This window comes from Podarcis tiliguerta (assembly GCF_965153285.1).
Source record: "Podarcis tiliguerta genome assembly, chromosome: 7".
Classification (NCBI taxonomy): domain Eukaryota; kingdom Metazoa; phylum Chordata; class Lepidosauria; order Squamata; family Lacertidae; genus Podarcis; species Podarcis tiliguerta.
Genome location: NC_139540.1, coordinates 82,468,229 through 82,482,664, shown reverse-complemented (window position 1 = coordinate 82,482,664; position 14,436 = coordinate 82,468,229). Strand labels below are relative to the sequence as shown.

Sequence of the window (14,436 nt, the reverse complement as noted above, 5' to 3'; positions counted from 1 at the left end):
ATTGTTCAGACCAGGGTACGGAAACTACCTGCAGCCATTTGACTTGTTTGCATGATGCTCTGCTGATGTTTTTACATCAAATTCTTGGGTGGTTTTGTATTGGACCCCTTCCAGCTGGTTTCTTGGATGCCAACAAGCAAGAGGTGTTCTTGATCCTTCCATGTCAGTCTTACTCTGTCCAAAGCCAGAAAGAAAAGGTTGATCTTTGTGTGGTTGTGTTGGGGTGTGTGTGTGTGGAGAGAAAACCTGAAGTAGTTTTCCAGGTACAGTGGTACCTCGGGTTAAGGACTTAATTCGTTCCGGAGGTCCATTCTTAACCTGAAACTGTTCTTAACCTGAAGCACCACTTTAGCTAATGGGGCCTCCTGCTGCTGCCCCGCCGCAGCCGCCCGATTTTTGTTTTCACCCTGAAGCAACATTCTTAACCCGAGGTACTATTTCTGGGTTAGCGGAGTCTGTAACCTGAAGCGTCTGTAACCTGAAGCGTCTGTAATCCCAGCATTAGGGGATGATTAGAGTCTGCCTCTGCCTCTGTTTGTGCCAGTCACCTCTGTGCTCAAATCATGGGCTTCCATAAGAACAGGTTGGGACATGGGCGTGATCCAACGGGCACTTACCATATTCTCATGTTCTTATGACCTTGTGGCACCACATACCGTATTTTTTGCTCCATAAGACTCACCTGACCATAAGATGCACCTAGTTTTTAGAGGAGGAAAACAAGGGGGGGGGGGGAATACTCTGAATGAAACAGTGGATGTATGATTTTTGTGGTTCATGCTGTGGCCACAGACATGATATGTGATTTGACGGTGAGTTTGGGGTAGCCCAATGCAAAAATCCTGAGAATCCACGAGGATCCGTGCTTTGTAACCACGTTTTTGCGCCATTGCGGCCCCACAAAACAGTAGATGTGTGGTGGTTTTTTGGTGCAGGTTGTAGCCATGGAAGTGCTATGTGATCTGATGGTGAATTTGGGGTGACCCAATGCAAAAATCCTGAGGATCCACGAGGATCCGTGCTTTGTAACCATGTTTTTGCGCCATTGTGGCCCCACACAACAGTGGAAGTGTGATTTTTTTGGTGCAGGTTGTAGCCATGGGTGTGCTATGTGATCTGATGGTGAATTTGGGGTGACCCAATGCAAAAATCCTGAGGATCCATGGGCTTTTACCTCCCCCCTTCCAGGCAGCCTCCTTTATCTCCCTTATCTCTCTCCCGATCGCTTAGCGACCAGCCGCTTCCTTTCAACACTCCCTTCCCTCTTGTTTGCCTTAGTGTCTTTTCCTTAGCTGGGGCAGTTTTTTTGCTCCTCCTTTTCTTCTAATTTCTCTCCTCTTGCTTTAGTCTTCCTGTTTCCTCTCTTTGCAACTTCGCTGTCCTTACCTCCCCCCTCCCAGGCAGCCTCCTTTATTGCTAGCGTCCCTTATCTCCCTCCCTGATCGCTTGCCGATTAGCGGCTCTGTTTCAACACCCACTTCCCTCTTTCACACAAAAAAGAGAGAGCATGATCTGCTTTTTACCCGTGGGCAATTCAGCTCCAGGGACCACACATTTGCTCCATAAGACGCACAGACATTTCCCCTTACTTTTTAGGAAGAAAAAAGTGCGTCTTATGGAGCGAAAAATACGGTAACTCTTTGGCAATGGTGATAGGTACACCAAGTGCACCATCCACACATAACCACCTCAGAAGTCATAATAATAATAATAATAATAATAATAATAATAATAATAATAATAATAATTTATTATTTGTACCCCGTCCATCTGGCTGGGTTTCCCCAGCCACTCTGGGCGGCTTCCAACAAAGATGAAAAATACACTAAAATGTCACATATTAAAAACTTCCCTGAACAGGGCTGCCTTCAGATATCTTCTGAATGTCAGGTAGCTGTTTATTGCTTTGACATCTGATGGGAGGGCGTTCCACAAGGCGGGCGCCACTACCGAGAAGGCCCTCTGCCTGGTTCCCTGTAACCTGGCCCCTCGCAGTGAGGGAACCGCCAGAGCTGGAGCTGGACCTCAGTGTCCGGGCAGAACGATGGGGGTGGAGATGCTCCTTCAGATATACTGGACCGAGGCCGTTTAGGGCTTTAAAGGTCAGCACCAACACTTTGAATTGTGCTCGGAAACGTACTGGGAGCCAATGTAGGTCTTTCAAGACCGGTGTTATATGGTCTTGGCGGCCGCTCCCAGTCACCAGTCTAGCTGCCGCATTCTGGATTAGTTGTAGTTTCCGGGTCACCTTCAAAGGTAGCCCCACGTAGAGTGCATTGCAGTAGTCCAAGCGGGAGATAACCAGAGCATGCACCACTCTGGCGAGACAGTCCGCAGGCAGATAAGGTCTCAGCCTACGTACCAGATGGAGCTGGTAAACAGCTGCCCTGGATACAGATTTGACCTGTGCCTCCATGGACAGCTGTGAGTCCAAAATGACTCCCAGGCTGCGCACCTGGTCCTTCAGGGGCACAGTTACCCCATTCAGGACCAGGGAATCCTCCGCACCTGCCCACCTCCTGTCCCCCCAAAACAGTACTTCAGTCTTGTCAGGATTCAACCTCAATCTGTTACCCGCCATCCATCCTCCAACCGCCTCCAGACACTCAAAACTCTGAGCCTGTGTGTCTCTGGTTTGCCAACTGCACAATGTCACTTCCATGACGCCACCTGAGTGAAATGCACATGGAGAGGTTCTGGGTTCCCCAGCAATCTTCCTTCTGTGTGGCAAATGTCAGCTCGCCTCCGTTGGCATCACTCGAGTCCTCGCCAGTAAGAATGATGGCTGGGTGGGCATGATCCATACTATGCAGGCTGTAATCTCTGGTCTCTGTTTGGCCTCAGTTCGGAAGTAACTTTCCTTCACTTGCAGCCTTTATGAAATGTACATTGTTTTATGTCCAACAACCATCCTTTGTACACAGCAATGAATGATCTGTATATGTGCACAAACTTCGGAAGTAGTTTGCTAAAATTAACATTTAGGAGGCAGGCATCACTAGTTATTTCACACGTTATTAACTTATATTATAATTCAAATAAGCTTACGGCTGGCAAAAGGAAGTCTCTTTTGTAAAGTGATCTCAAACATAATAGGCTTAATCAGAGATAAATTAAATTAAGCAGCCATGCATACTGCAGCATATTAGCACTGAGTAGGTATTAAATACACTTTCTGCTATCAGTTGCACAAGCGAGGATTGTAAGCAAACAGAAGATAACAGGCTCCAGTAAATAAAGTTTGTTAGAGAAGCCCTATTCCTGACAACACCTTTTCTCTTTTCTTCTTCTCAATATGTAGCAGGGTCTTTGCAACTAATACCGATGCTCCCTTGTATCTCCAGCTATGCTCAAACTTCACTCCCAGGCAATTAGCCAAAGGCAGAGCAGACAGAACTGATGAATACCTAGACAACAGATGTTCAGCATGTTTCCTGAATGGGAACTTTTTCCAAAGCAGTTTTTTAAAATGCATGAACGAGTCATAGCTACTGATGTGGAAGATGATCATGGCAATTTGCAGTTGTTCGAAACGGGACTTAATGATTAAGCCTTTGCAATGCAAATAGTCCTAGGGGTTGGGAGATCCCCTTTATGGATCCGTCCTCAAATCCAAGCCATGGCAAGCGAAAGGGGCTGCTGCCATGTGGAGCTGCTGCCATCTGAATTGGTTTATCACTCCCAGCATTGTGCGTGTGGCCAAGCACTGCAGCCCTCTAGACGGCCTTTGCTATGATTTCTTCTTTTAACAAGAGATGCCAGAGAGGGAACATGGGACCTTTTGTGTTCTATGTACAGTGGTACCCCACAAGACGAATGCCTCGGAAGACGGAAAACCCGCTAGACGAAAGGGTTTTTCGTTTTCTGAGGTGCTTCGCAAGACGGATTTTTCTAAGGGCTTGCTTCGCTAGACGAAACAGCCCTGCCTCTTCTGTCATGGCGACGGTCACTGCACGCACGCACGCTCGCTTCCCCGCTCCTCCGGCTCCCTCCCACCTTCCTGCTGACGGCTCCTCCGGCTCCCTCCCACCTTCCGGCCGACCTTCCGACCTTCCGGCTGCCCACCGCCCTCGCGCGCTCCCCTCAGAAGCTGTTGCCGCCAGCAGCCAGCGCTGCAGCCAGAGTCGCGCTCCTGAGCCCCGCCGCCCTCCAGCAGCCACGTCACACGGTGTCCACAAGGCGCGGGTGAGTCCAAGGACCGGCTGCGGCAGCTGCCCTGCTTCTCCCCACCCCTCCCCGCCGTGGTGCTTCGCAAGACGAAAAAACTCGCTCTACGAAAAAACTCGCGGAACGAATTAATTTCGTCTTGCGAGGCACCACTGTACCACAGGGTTATTAGCTTATTGTGTCTGCTGTGGACAAGCTCCACAGATATAAATATGCTACTCCAAAAGAGAAGGATTTATAGATTTAGGCCATCGTGACTACAGGCAACTCCTAGTTTGCGTGGGAGTTGCGTTCTGACACACTGCGCATGTCGGTGGGGCTGGTATAAGCCTGCCCCATTCTGCCCCCATCCAGGGCCGAAAACAGTGTGTGTATTGGTGGTTGGGTGTGTGCCTTGCCTGTATTACGGACTGTTAAAGAATAATAGAATTGCGTGTCGAGGTCCCCAAGCCACCCCCCTAAATAAATCACAATTCACACAGAATTTTTGTTTAAGGTTTTTGGCATAGTTTTGGCCACAACTTTATTAAAATACATAATGTGAGTGGTTGCTTAGGCACTGGTTCCGACTATCTGTCCCTGCCGAGCGACAGAACTGACTTCCAGATTCCAGTGAAAGCAGTAAGGGAAAACAATATTGGGGAGAGAATGGGGCTGGGCACTCTACCGTCACCCCTCCCTGCGTTCTCCCAAGGGCTTGCACGGCCCTAGCCCCTTGCTGGGATACGGACAAAAGCATGGCAAACCCCTGGATTCCTTTAACGGAATTCCCTTGCAGCAGCAGCATTGGAGGGGCAGGCACAGCCAACCCCTACCCCTCCACCAACCAATTTTTAACCAATGCCTAACCGCAACCTTAGGGACGCGGGTGGCGCTGTGGGTAAAAGCCTCCGCGCCTAGGGCTTGCCGATCGAAAGGTCGGTGGTTCGAATCCCCACAGCGGGGTGCGCTCCCGTTGCTCGGTCCCAGCGCCTGCCAACCTAGCAGTTTGAAAGCACTCTCGGGTGCTGGCGGGAAGGTAAATGGCGTTTCCATGTGCTGCGCTGGTTCACCAGATGCAGCTTCGTCATGCTGGCCACGTGACCCGGAAGTGTCTCTGGACAGCGCTGGCCCCCAGCCTCTTGAGTGAGATGGGTGCACAACCCTAGTCTGTCAAGACTGGCCCGTATGGGCAGGGGTAACTTTACCTTTACCTTTAACTGCAACCTTACAAGTTGTGACGATTAGCAGAGTGATTGCCACAGATGCTGATGGAGGCAGCAATAGCATCTCCTTGCTTAGTTAGAGCATCTTTTTGTGAGAAAGAACGAGACATAGCATCACTCAGGCCTTCGTGACAGGAAAAATACATGCTTGGCAGGATTCAGGCAGCTTGCCTTGCTCATTCATCCATCTCTTGGAAACCTATCAGTTGTTCACTGAGAACTGCTAAAAGTTCCCGAACATGACCTTAAAATCTTTGGAAAACATCTGACATTCTGTCAGTGGCGTAGCGTGGGGGGTGCAGGGGGGGCCAGCCGCACCGGGCGCAACATCGGGGGGGGGGGCGCTCGCAGCTCTCTGCCCCTACCTGGCTCACTCACTCTCTCTCACTGCAGTGCTGGCTGTGCGAATCCGATCCGAGCCGCCGGGTCGCCGCCCACTGTGGAGGGGAGGGTGCCAGGCGTGCGGTGCGGTGCGGAGAGAGAGCGAGGGACTATCTGGGGGAGGGACAGTGCAGCGGGGGGGGGCGCAAATTACTTGCCTTGCCCCGGGTGCTGACAACCCACGCTACGCCACTGCATTCTGTTGCGTTGTGCACACTTACAGCTCAGTGTAAGGTGACAAGAGCATTAAGCTGCCCACAGAGCAAATTGTGTAAGTAATCTTTTATCTGTGCTGAGCCACAGGTACAATAATTGGAAAATTAAAGTGCCTGTGAACTATGGAACGTTTTGAAATGATTAATGAAGTCAAAGCTATGCAACTATTTCTGTCAACATGCATTTCAGACAACATGCACTTCAGAAAACTGTAGGGAAAGAGTAACATTCTGTTTAGCGCTTATTTGCCTTGAAAATTCCCCACTTAAAATTATTCACAAACACTTAAATTATTTAACTGGTGACCTGCCTTATTTCACCCTAATGTAGAAGGAAACCCTAGCACTGCTAATTACAGTATATCAGCTGTTGATGTTTCAGAGTAAAAGTCAAATCAGCAGTCATTTTTGTATAGACTGCTCTGTACTGTGGCAACAACAGATCTAACAATGTGAAACAAGATGGTCCTGGGACACCATTAAATACTCGCATTAAATACTGATGAAATATTTTGGCCCACCCACCCACAATACTGTGTTGTTGCTGTATATTATTAATTAATAATATATGGCAAATTTAAATAAATATATCTGTCACAAGAGGGCCAGTAGGAAGTTGATTTCCATTCTGAAATGTCTTCATGATCCAGGAAAGGTCCTAAAACAGATAGTGGAACAACTGGTCTGTGAGCACCTAGAAAAGGATGCTGTTACTATTAAGTCCCAGAATGCATTTCTCAAAAGCAGTCATGCCAGACAAGTCATATTTCTTTCTTTTCTTTTTTCTTTTTTGATAGAGTAACAAGTTTGGTGGATCAGGGGAATGCTGATTCCAGTAAGGGTTTTGACAAATTTCCCATGATATTCTTGTGGAGGAGGATGTAAAATGTGGGATGGATGACGCAGCTGTTAGATGGATTTGTAACTGGTTGAATGGCTGGACCCAAAGAGAGCTCATTAATGGTTCCTCGTCATCCTGGCAAATCAGACAGGTGGGGTGCTGCAGGGTTCTGACCTGGGTCTGTTGCTGTTCGACGTCTTTATAAACGACCTGGCTTAAGGAAGTGAGGGGGTGCTCATCCAATTTGCAGATGACACCAAACTGGGAGGGGAAGCCAATGCCATGGAAGACATAATTGGGATTCACGTTGACCTTAATAGATTGGAGAACTTACCCAAAACTAGCAAAATGAATTTTAGTAGGCACAAATGTCAGGATCCACACTTAGTAAGGAAAGACCAGCTGCACAGATGTGGGACTCCTGGCTTAATAATAAGGTAAAGGTAAAGGTACCCCTGCCCGTACGGGCCAGTCTTGACAGACTCTAGGGTTGTGCGCCCATCTCACTCAAGAGGCCGGGGGCCAGCGCTGTCCGGAGACACTTCCGGGTCACGTGGCTAGCGTGACATCGCTGCTCTGGCGAGCCAGAGCCGCACACGGAAACGCCGTTTACCTTCCTGCTAATAAGCGGTCCCTATTTATCTACTTGCACCCGGGAGTGCTTTCGAACTGCTAGGTTGGCAGGCGCTGGGACCGAACAATGGGAGCGCACCCCGCCACGGGGATTTGAACCGCCGACCTGATGATCGGCAAGCCCTAGGCGCTGAGGCTTTTACCCACAGCGCCACCCGCGTCCCTTGGCTTAATAATAATAGTACATGTGAAAATTATCTAGGGGTGTTAGTAGGCCACCAGCTTAGCATGAATCAACAGTGTGATGGAAAAAGGTAAAGGAAAGGAACCCTTGACCATTAGGTCCAGTCACGGACGACTCTGGGGTTGTGACGCTCCTCTCGCTTTATTGATCGAGGGAGCCGGCGTCCAGCTTCTGGGTCATGTGGCCAGCATGACTAATCTGCTTCTGGCGAACCAGAGCAGCACACAGAAACACCGTTTACCTTCCCGCCAGAGCTGTACCTATTTATCTACTTGCACTTTGATGTGCTTTCGAACTGCTAGGTTGGCAGGAGCAGGGACCGAGCAACAGGAGCTCACCCTGTTGTGGGGATTTGAACCGCCGACCTTGTGATCGGAAAAGCATTAGCAAAAAAGTTAGTGCTGATCTAGGCCTCATCAATAGAAGTGTAGTGTCCAAATCAAGGGAAGGAATGGTACCGCTCTATTCTGTCTTGGTCAGACCACACCTGGAGTACTGTGTCCAGTTCTGGGCGCCTCAATTTAAGAGAAGGATATTGACAAGCTGGAACATGTGCAGAGGAGGGCAACCAAGATGATCAAGGGTCTGGAATCTAAGCCTCATCAGGAACAGTTGAGGGCGCTGCATATGCTTAGCCTAGAGAAGAGGAGATTGAGAGTAGATAGGGTAAGGTAAAGATACCCCTGCCCGTACGGGCCAGTCTTGACAGACTCTAGGGTTGTGCGCCCATCTCACTCGAGAGGCCAAGGGCCAGCGCTGACCAGAGACACTTCCGGGTCACATGGCCAGCGTGACAAGCTGCATCTGGCGAGCCAGCGCAGCACACGGAACGCCGTTTACCTTCCCGCTGGTAAGCGGTCCCTATTTATCTACTTGCACCCAAAGGTGCTTTCGAACTGCTAGGTTGGCAGGCGCTGGGACCGAACGACGGGAGCGCACCCTGCCGCGGGGATTCGAACCGCCGACCATGCGATTGGCAAGTCCTAGGCGCTGAGGTTTTACCCACAGCGCCACCCGTGTCCCACCGGGAGTAGATAGGGTAGCCATCTTCAAATAACGAAAGGGGTGTCTCATGGATGATGGAGCAAGCTTGTCTTCTCCTGCTCTGGATGGTAGGACCCGAACCAATGGATCCAACATACAAGAAAAGAGATTCTGACTAAATACTAGGATGTACTTTCTGACAATAGGAGCTGTTCAACAGTGGATTAGTCTCTCTTGGGAGGTGATGGACTCTCCTTCCTTGGAGGTTTTTAAGCAGAGGTGAGATGGCCACCTGTCAGGGATGCTTCAGTTGAGATTCCTGCATTGCAGGGGGTTGGACTAAATGACCTTTGAGATCCCTTCCAACACTACCATTCTATGGCTATAAAATTGGCTTAAGTAGATTATTGCAGCAGTCGTACTGATCAGATGCTAACAGTCTCCAAAGCCCATTATATGAATTCATTAAGTACTGTTAATGTACAATGCAGCACAAGATATTCAAGGCAGAGGCTGAGAATGTTTATATAACAGTCTTTTATTAGCCAGAATAACATACAAGATGTGTTTTAAGGTCGTAAGGTTCTGTTATTTCCTTGAAGACTGTCCTCTTCCTTGCAAAAAAGCAAAGAAGCAACCCCCGATTGCATGTACAGAATGTTAATTTCAGCCTCAGTTTCACTAGCATTATTGAGTCTCCCCCCTCCCTCTCTGCCCCCGGGCCTTAATTTGTTTGAGGGCTCAGCTAGTATTCATAAAGCAAAGAAAAAGGGTATAAGTAGCTCTAAAGGAAGAAAAATCCATATTAGGGCAATATCCTTATTAGGCCAACCATACGAGTGTTCGAGTTCCCCAGTAGCCAGACTAGATGTTTAAGAGAAATGGCCAGGGGAGGGGAGAAAAAAGGCTGCTAAGGATATCTGGGTTTCGTAAGCCATCTCTGTCTGTATCTGGTAACTTGGATTTTGGGAAGAGCTTATAGGCATTCAGATGAGATGCTTGCAAGTTTCATGACTGATCTTCCATGCACATTTACTGCAGCAAGCTTTTACTAGCCTCTGTCCTTAGGCGATACAACTCTGCTAAGTGGAGAACAGGAGTAAAGAGAAATTAGGCAGCCCTTAGATAAAGAGAGGCGGAAGGCAGCACAGGTTTTTAAAGGCCCATTTTGAACACAAGCACAGTTCTACTCACTCTTCACTCGACCGCCGCTAAGGTGCTACTCAAGTGAATTACTTTTAGATTTACCTTTTCCACTTTTCCATTTAACCCTCTTGGTTTATTGAACCGTGGCAATGTCTGGTGACATTATCCATAACCTCCGACATTCCTCAGATGAAATGGGGACATTCTGTTCCACATCAGTCATACTGACGATAATAATAGGGTGAAGCACAGCAGCAGTCGGGCACCCTTTTGGGGGGAGACAGAGGAAGTAGATGAACCCATGTTTTGAAACCTCTTCAGCATTCACCCATTTTATTCTTTATTTTGAGGTACGTAGAGCAACCACCCACACAGGACGACACCGGAAAGCAGTTATTCATGACAAGTCTCCTTAGATTTTCCTCTTCAACTCAGCAGGAAACTGAGACATTTCTTTCACAGTTAGCTCTTTAAATGCTTATTGTAGAATGTTTTCTTTGCCTCTGTATAGTTAAGATTATACAACCCAGATCAAGGATAGCTTTAAAGCAGGCATAGGCTAACTCGGCCCTCCAGATGTTTTGGGACTACAACTCCCATGATCCCTAGCTAACAGGACCAGTGTTCAGGGATGATGGAAGTTGTAGTTCCAAAACATCTGGAGGGCCGGGTTTGCCTGTGCCTGCTTTAAAGAGAAGGATTTAGGATTTTCCCAACAAACCTAACATTTGTATCTTTTTCTTTTCCCATAGATGCTGCAATTGCAAATCCAAAGACTGCACTCGTCCCAAAAGAATGCCCAGAGGTTTTCACGGCCAAAAGGAAGAAATCTGAGTAGGTAGGTACCGTGTAATGTTTCTGGAACATTCCATGGAACAGCCCCTGCAGGCAAGGGAAGAGAGTAATAAAGAACAAGAGGAATTACCGTATTTTTCGCTCTATAAGACGCACCAGACCACAAGACGCACTTAGTTTTTGGAGGAGGAAAACAAAACAAAAGAAATATTCTGAATCTTAGAAGCCAGAACAGCAAGAGGGATCGCTGCGCAGTGAAAGCAGCAATCCCTCTTGCTGTTCTGGCTTCTGGGATAGCTGCGCAGCCTGCATTCGCTCCATAAGACGCACACACATTTCCCCTTACTTTTTAGGAGGGAAAAAGTGAGTCTTATAGAGCAAAAAATACGGTACTTCAAAGCAGGTTGTGTGTAGGGAGGAAAGGAGGGAAATAAGGAATTTATGCAGCCTAAGAAACCTAACTCGGGTCTGCAGTGTTAACCGGTGTGGCTGCATAAGGAGCTTACAGATGAGCTGAGATTTAATAAGGGCATGTATAAGAAATGGAAGAAAGGGGAAATCACAAAGGAGGAGTATACACAAGTAGCCAACAGTTGCAGGGTGAAGGTCAGGCTGGCTAAAGCTCAGAATGAGCTCAGGCTTGCAAGAGAAGTCAAAAATAATAATAAAGGTTTCTTCGGCCGTGTCTGAAGTAAGAGGAAGAGTAGGCAAGTGGAGAAAACGGAGTAATTTTATTGGGTAACAGAGAGAAGGCAGAACCGCTCAACACCTCCTTTGCCTCTGTCTTCACCCAAAAAGAAAGCAATGCCCAACCCGGTGATAACAGAATAAATGATGCCATGAGGGAGCTGGTAAGGTGTTGTTGTTTAGTCGTTTAGTCGTGTCCGACTCTTTGTGACCCCATGGACCAGAGCACGCCAGGCACTCCTGTCTTCCACTGCCTCACGCTGTTTGGTCAAACTCATGTTGGTAGCTTCGAAAACACTGTCGTCCCCTTCTCCTTGTCCCCTCCATCTTTCCCAACATCAGGGTCTTTTCCAGGGAGTCTTCTCTTCTCATGAGGTGGCCAAAGTATTGGAGCCTCAGCTTCACGATCTGTCCTTCCAGTGAGCACTCAGGGCTGATTTCCTTCAGAATGGATACGTTTGATCTTCTTGCAGTCCATGGGACTCTCAAGAGTCTCCTCCAGCACCATAATTCAAAAGCATCCATTCTTCGGCGATCAGCCTTCTTTATGGTCCAGCTCTCACTTCCATACATCACTATTGGGAAAACCATAGCTTTAACTATACGGACCTTTGTCGGCAAGGTGAGGTCTCTGCTTTTTAAGATGCTGTCTAGGTTTGTAGAAGCAGGCATCTTTTAATTTCGTGACTGCTGTCACCATCTGTAGTGATCATGGAGCCCAAGAAAGTAAAATCTCTCGCTGCCTCCATTTCTTCCCCTTTGTTTTTTTGATGTTGAGTTTCAGACCATATTTTGCACTCTCCTCTTTCACCCTCAATAAAAGGTTATTTAATTCCTCCTCACTTTCTGCCATCAAGGTTGTGCATATCTGAGGTTGTTGAAGTTCTCATGAAAATAAAAAGAGGTCCGGAGTAAATGAATGCTGCTATTCAAGTGGGTTTTGTTTGGAGCGGGTTGTGAGACAAGGTTTTCAGTGTGAAAACATGAGAGTGCTCCAGAAATAATGATTCGTTTTCTAAAAAACAGCTATCTTTACTAAAATTGCCTCAGCGTAAAAAGTGGGCCTGTGTTACTTCCACGGCCTGTTGGTAGCAGTGTTTAAAATAATGCTGTTCAGAACAAAGTGCTGTGTGAGCCAGAGACATACTATACAAATGAAAATAACCTGCCAGAACAGTGATCCTGAAAACATAGCCTCATAGTTCTTTCTGTACTGTCACCAAACTGTAAGTGGAATAAAACAAATCTCGTGGATTTAAAAGGTCTGGGTTGCTCCTTGATATTTTCCTCATCTTTACTTGTCAGTTTCTCCCTAGCTTTTTTCTAAAACCTTTCCTATATACCAGCATTATTCTTAAAGCCAAGACTTTGCATTACTGCCCTTGCTGGACAGATGAGATTATCTCTCACAATTTCATACCAGAAAAAAGTAGATTTCCGTTGTTCAGACCATTCATCCTCCCCTTGTTTTCGATGCCTGTTCTTAAAATATGAGCTCACTCTTTGTTTTCATTCACCGATACATAAACACACCTTTGTGTATAATTTGCTTTCCTTTCATCAAGAAATCCATCTCAAATCTATACCACTTTTATGTTAGGATTGGCATTTGCCGCTTCCAGATATCTTTGTCTCTTTGCAACTGATGTTGCATTTTAAGCCCTTTGACAGAGCCAGCTCTTTTCATTTGCTGGCTGACAGCTCCTCCAGTTCCAGATGTCGCAGATGTATGTGGGTTGTAGAACTGAGACCATTGCAGGGAAGAATTCTGCCATCTTCCACAGACATGGCCAGCGATGAGAGATATGCAGCACACACTTTCTGTAAATGGAGGGCACACATTGTGGTGAGACCTGGAAACCGACACCCTGTGTTGTGGGTGGGTACAATTGGTCAGCTACAACACTCGATTGGCAGGTCCCTCAAAGCTGGGCGCAATCAGGCCAATGGGACACAGTCCAAATGGTTTCAGGGACCCATGCAACGTGACCCAGAGCTTCCTCTTTCGGCTCGTGCATTCAGAACACCCGCCCACCTCTCCCTACTTTTAGGGCTTTGTGCTTGACCTTGCTATGCTGTCGTTGGGGCACAGCAGGAATTTTCCCCACTTGGCTGATTGGCTGGTGCCATTTGGGTTTCACCTGCCGCGTAGCAAATCATCACAACTTGTAAGGTTGGGGATAGGCTCTGGTTCAGCTGATAGGGATGGGGGAACACTCTCACCATCCCTATGTGAAGGGTATTCTGCTAAAGAAATCCAGGGACTCGATGGTTTGGTCAACCCCTGTGAGGGGGTTGTGCCCATGCCTGAGTCCAGGGGGACATTTGGGTGGCAGAGTTAGCCTGTTCCCGGCTTTCCGCTTATCCAGGTGTTCACCCTTGGCTGACCTATGCTGGAACCCTGGGTCAGCGCTACCTACATGTCAGGGAGCTAGTCAAACCAGAGCCTATGCAACCACTCACTTTCTGTAATCAATAAAGTTGTGGCCTAAATTCTGCCAAAAACCAAAACCAAAATTTGAGTCATGTGTGAATTTATTTAGGGGAGAGGTTTCTGGGTCTGAACACACAAAGGTTTCATGTGAATCTGCCATATAGATTGTTTATGTCAATATATATATATATATATATATATGCTTTCGTAGATTTTCACGGGTACAGGAATGCAGGTTTTGGTGTCCTCGGGTGTCTTCCCGTGTAAAAGTTGGGGTGTCTAGGCGACGTTTCGACGAGGTCTCACTCGTCATCTTCAGGCTGGTGCTTTCGGCTTCTTGTTACTGGAACAGAGCAGGATCTCAGTGTTTGAGTTCCTATAAATACTGTTGAGGAGGTGTGGTGTATAGCCTCTGTGGCACAGGCCACAAAACCACAGCTCGCCCCTATACACGAAGCCAAGCCAGAGCACAACCAAGTGCAGTACAGCCATCTTCTCAGAAAAACTCTTCACAAAGTTCAAGAGTTCAAGACACGAAGGCTTTAGCAACTAATCCACACCTAATGACCCACCTAAGTGGGATTCAGGAAATCACTCAAGAAATCACTCAAGATATCCCTCAAGTAATTAAGGAACAAAAGAAGAAAAGGCACACTAGCCTGGGAACCTCCTCTCTGCCCAGAACATTGGAGGCTATACACCACACCTCCTCAACAGTATTTATAGGAACTCAAACACTGAGATCCTGCTCTGTTCCAGTAACA

At 47.5% G+C, this 14,436-nt stretch overlaps 1 protein-coding gene across 12 annotated transcripts in view; it reads left to right on the top strand.

Moving 5' to 3' along the window:
• Window positions 1–14,436, top strand: part of ENOX1 (ecto-NOX disulfide-thiol exchanger 1) — a 296,456-nt gene that overhangs the window by 138,980 nt on the left and 143,040 nt on the right. For all 12 annotated transcript variants that reach the window (XM_083448710.1, XM_083448712.1, XM_083448711.1 and 9 more), the window contains one exon: window positions 10,509–10,594. The gene's annotated coding sequence lies outside the window, so the exon portion shown is untranslated. The remainder of the gene's footprint in view (window positions 1–10,508; window positions 10,595–14,436) is intronic.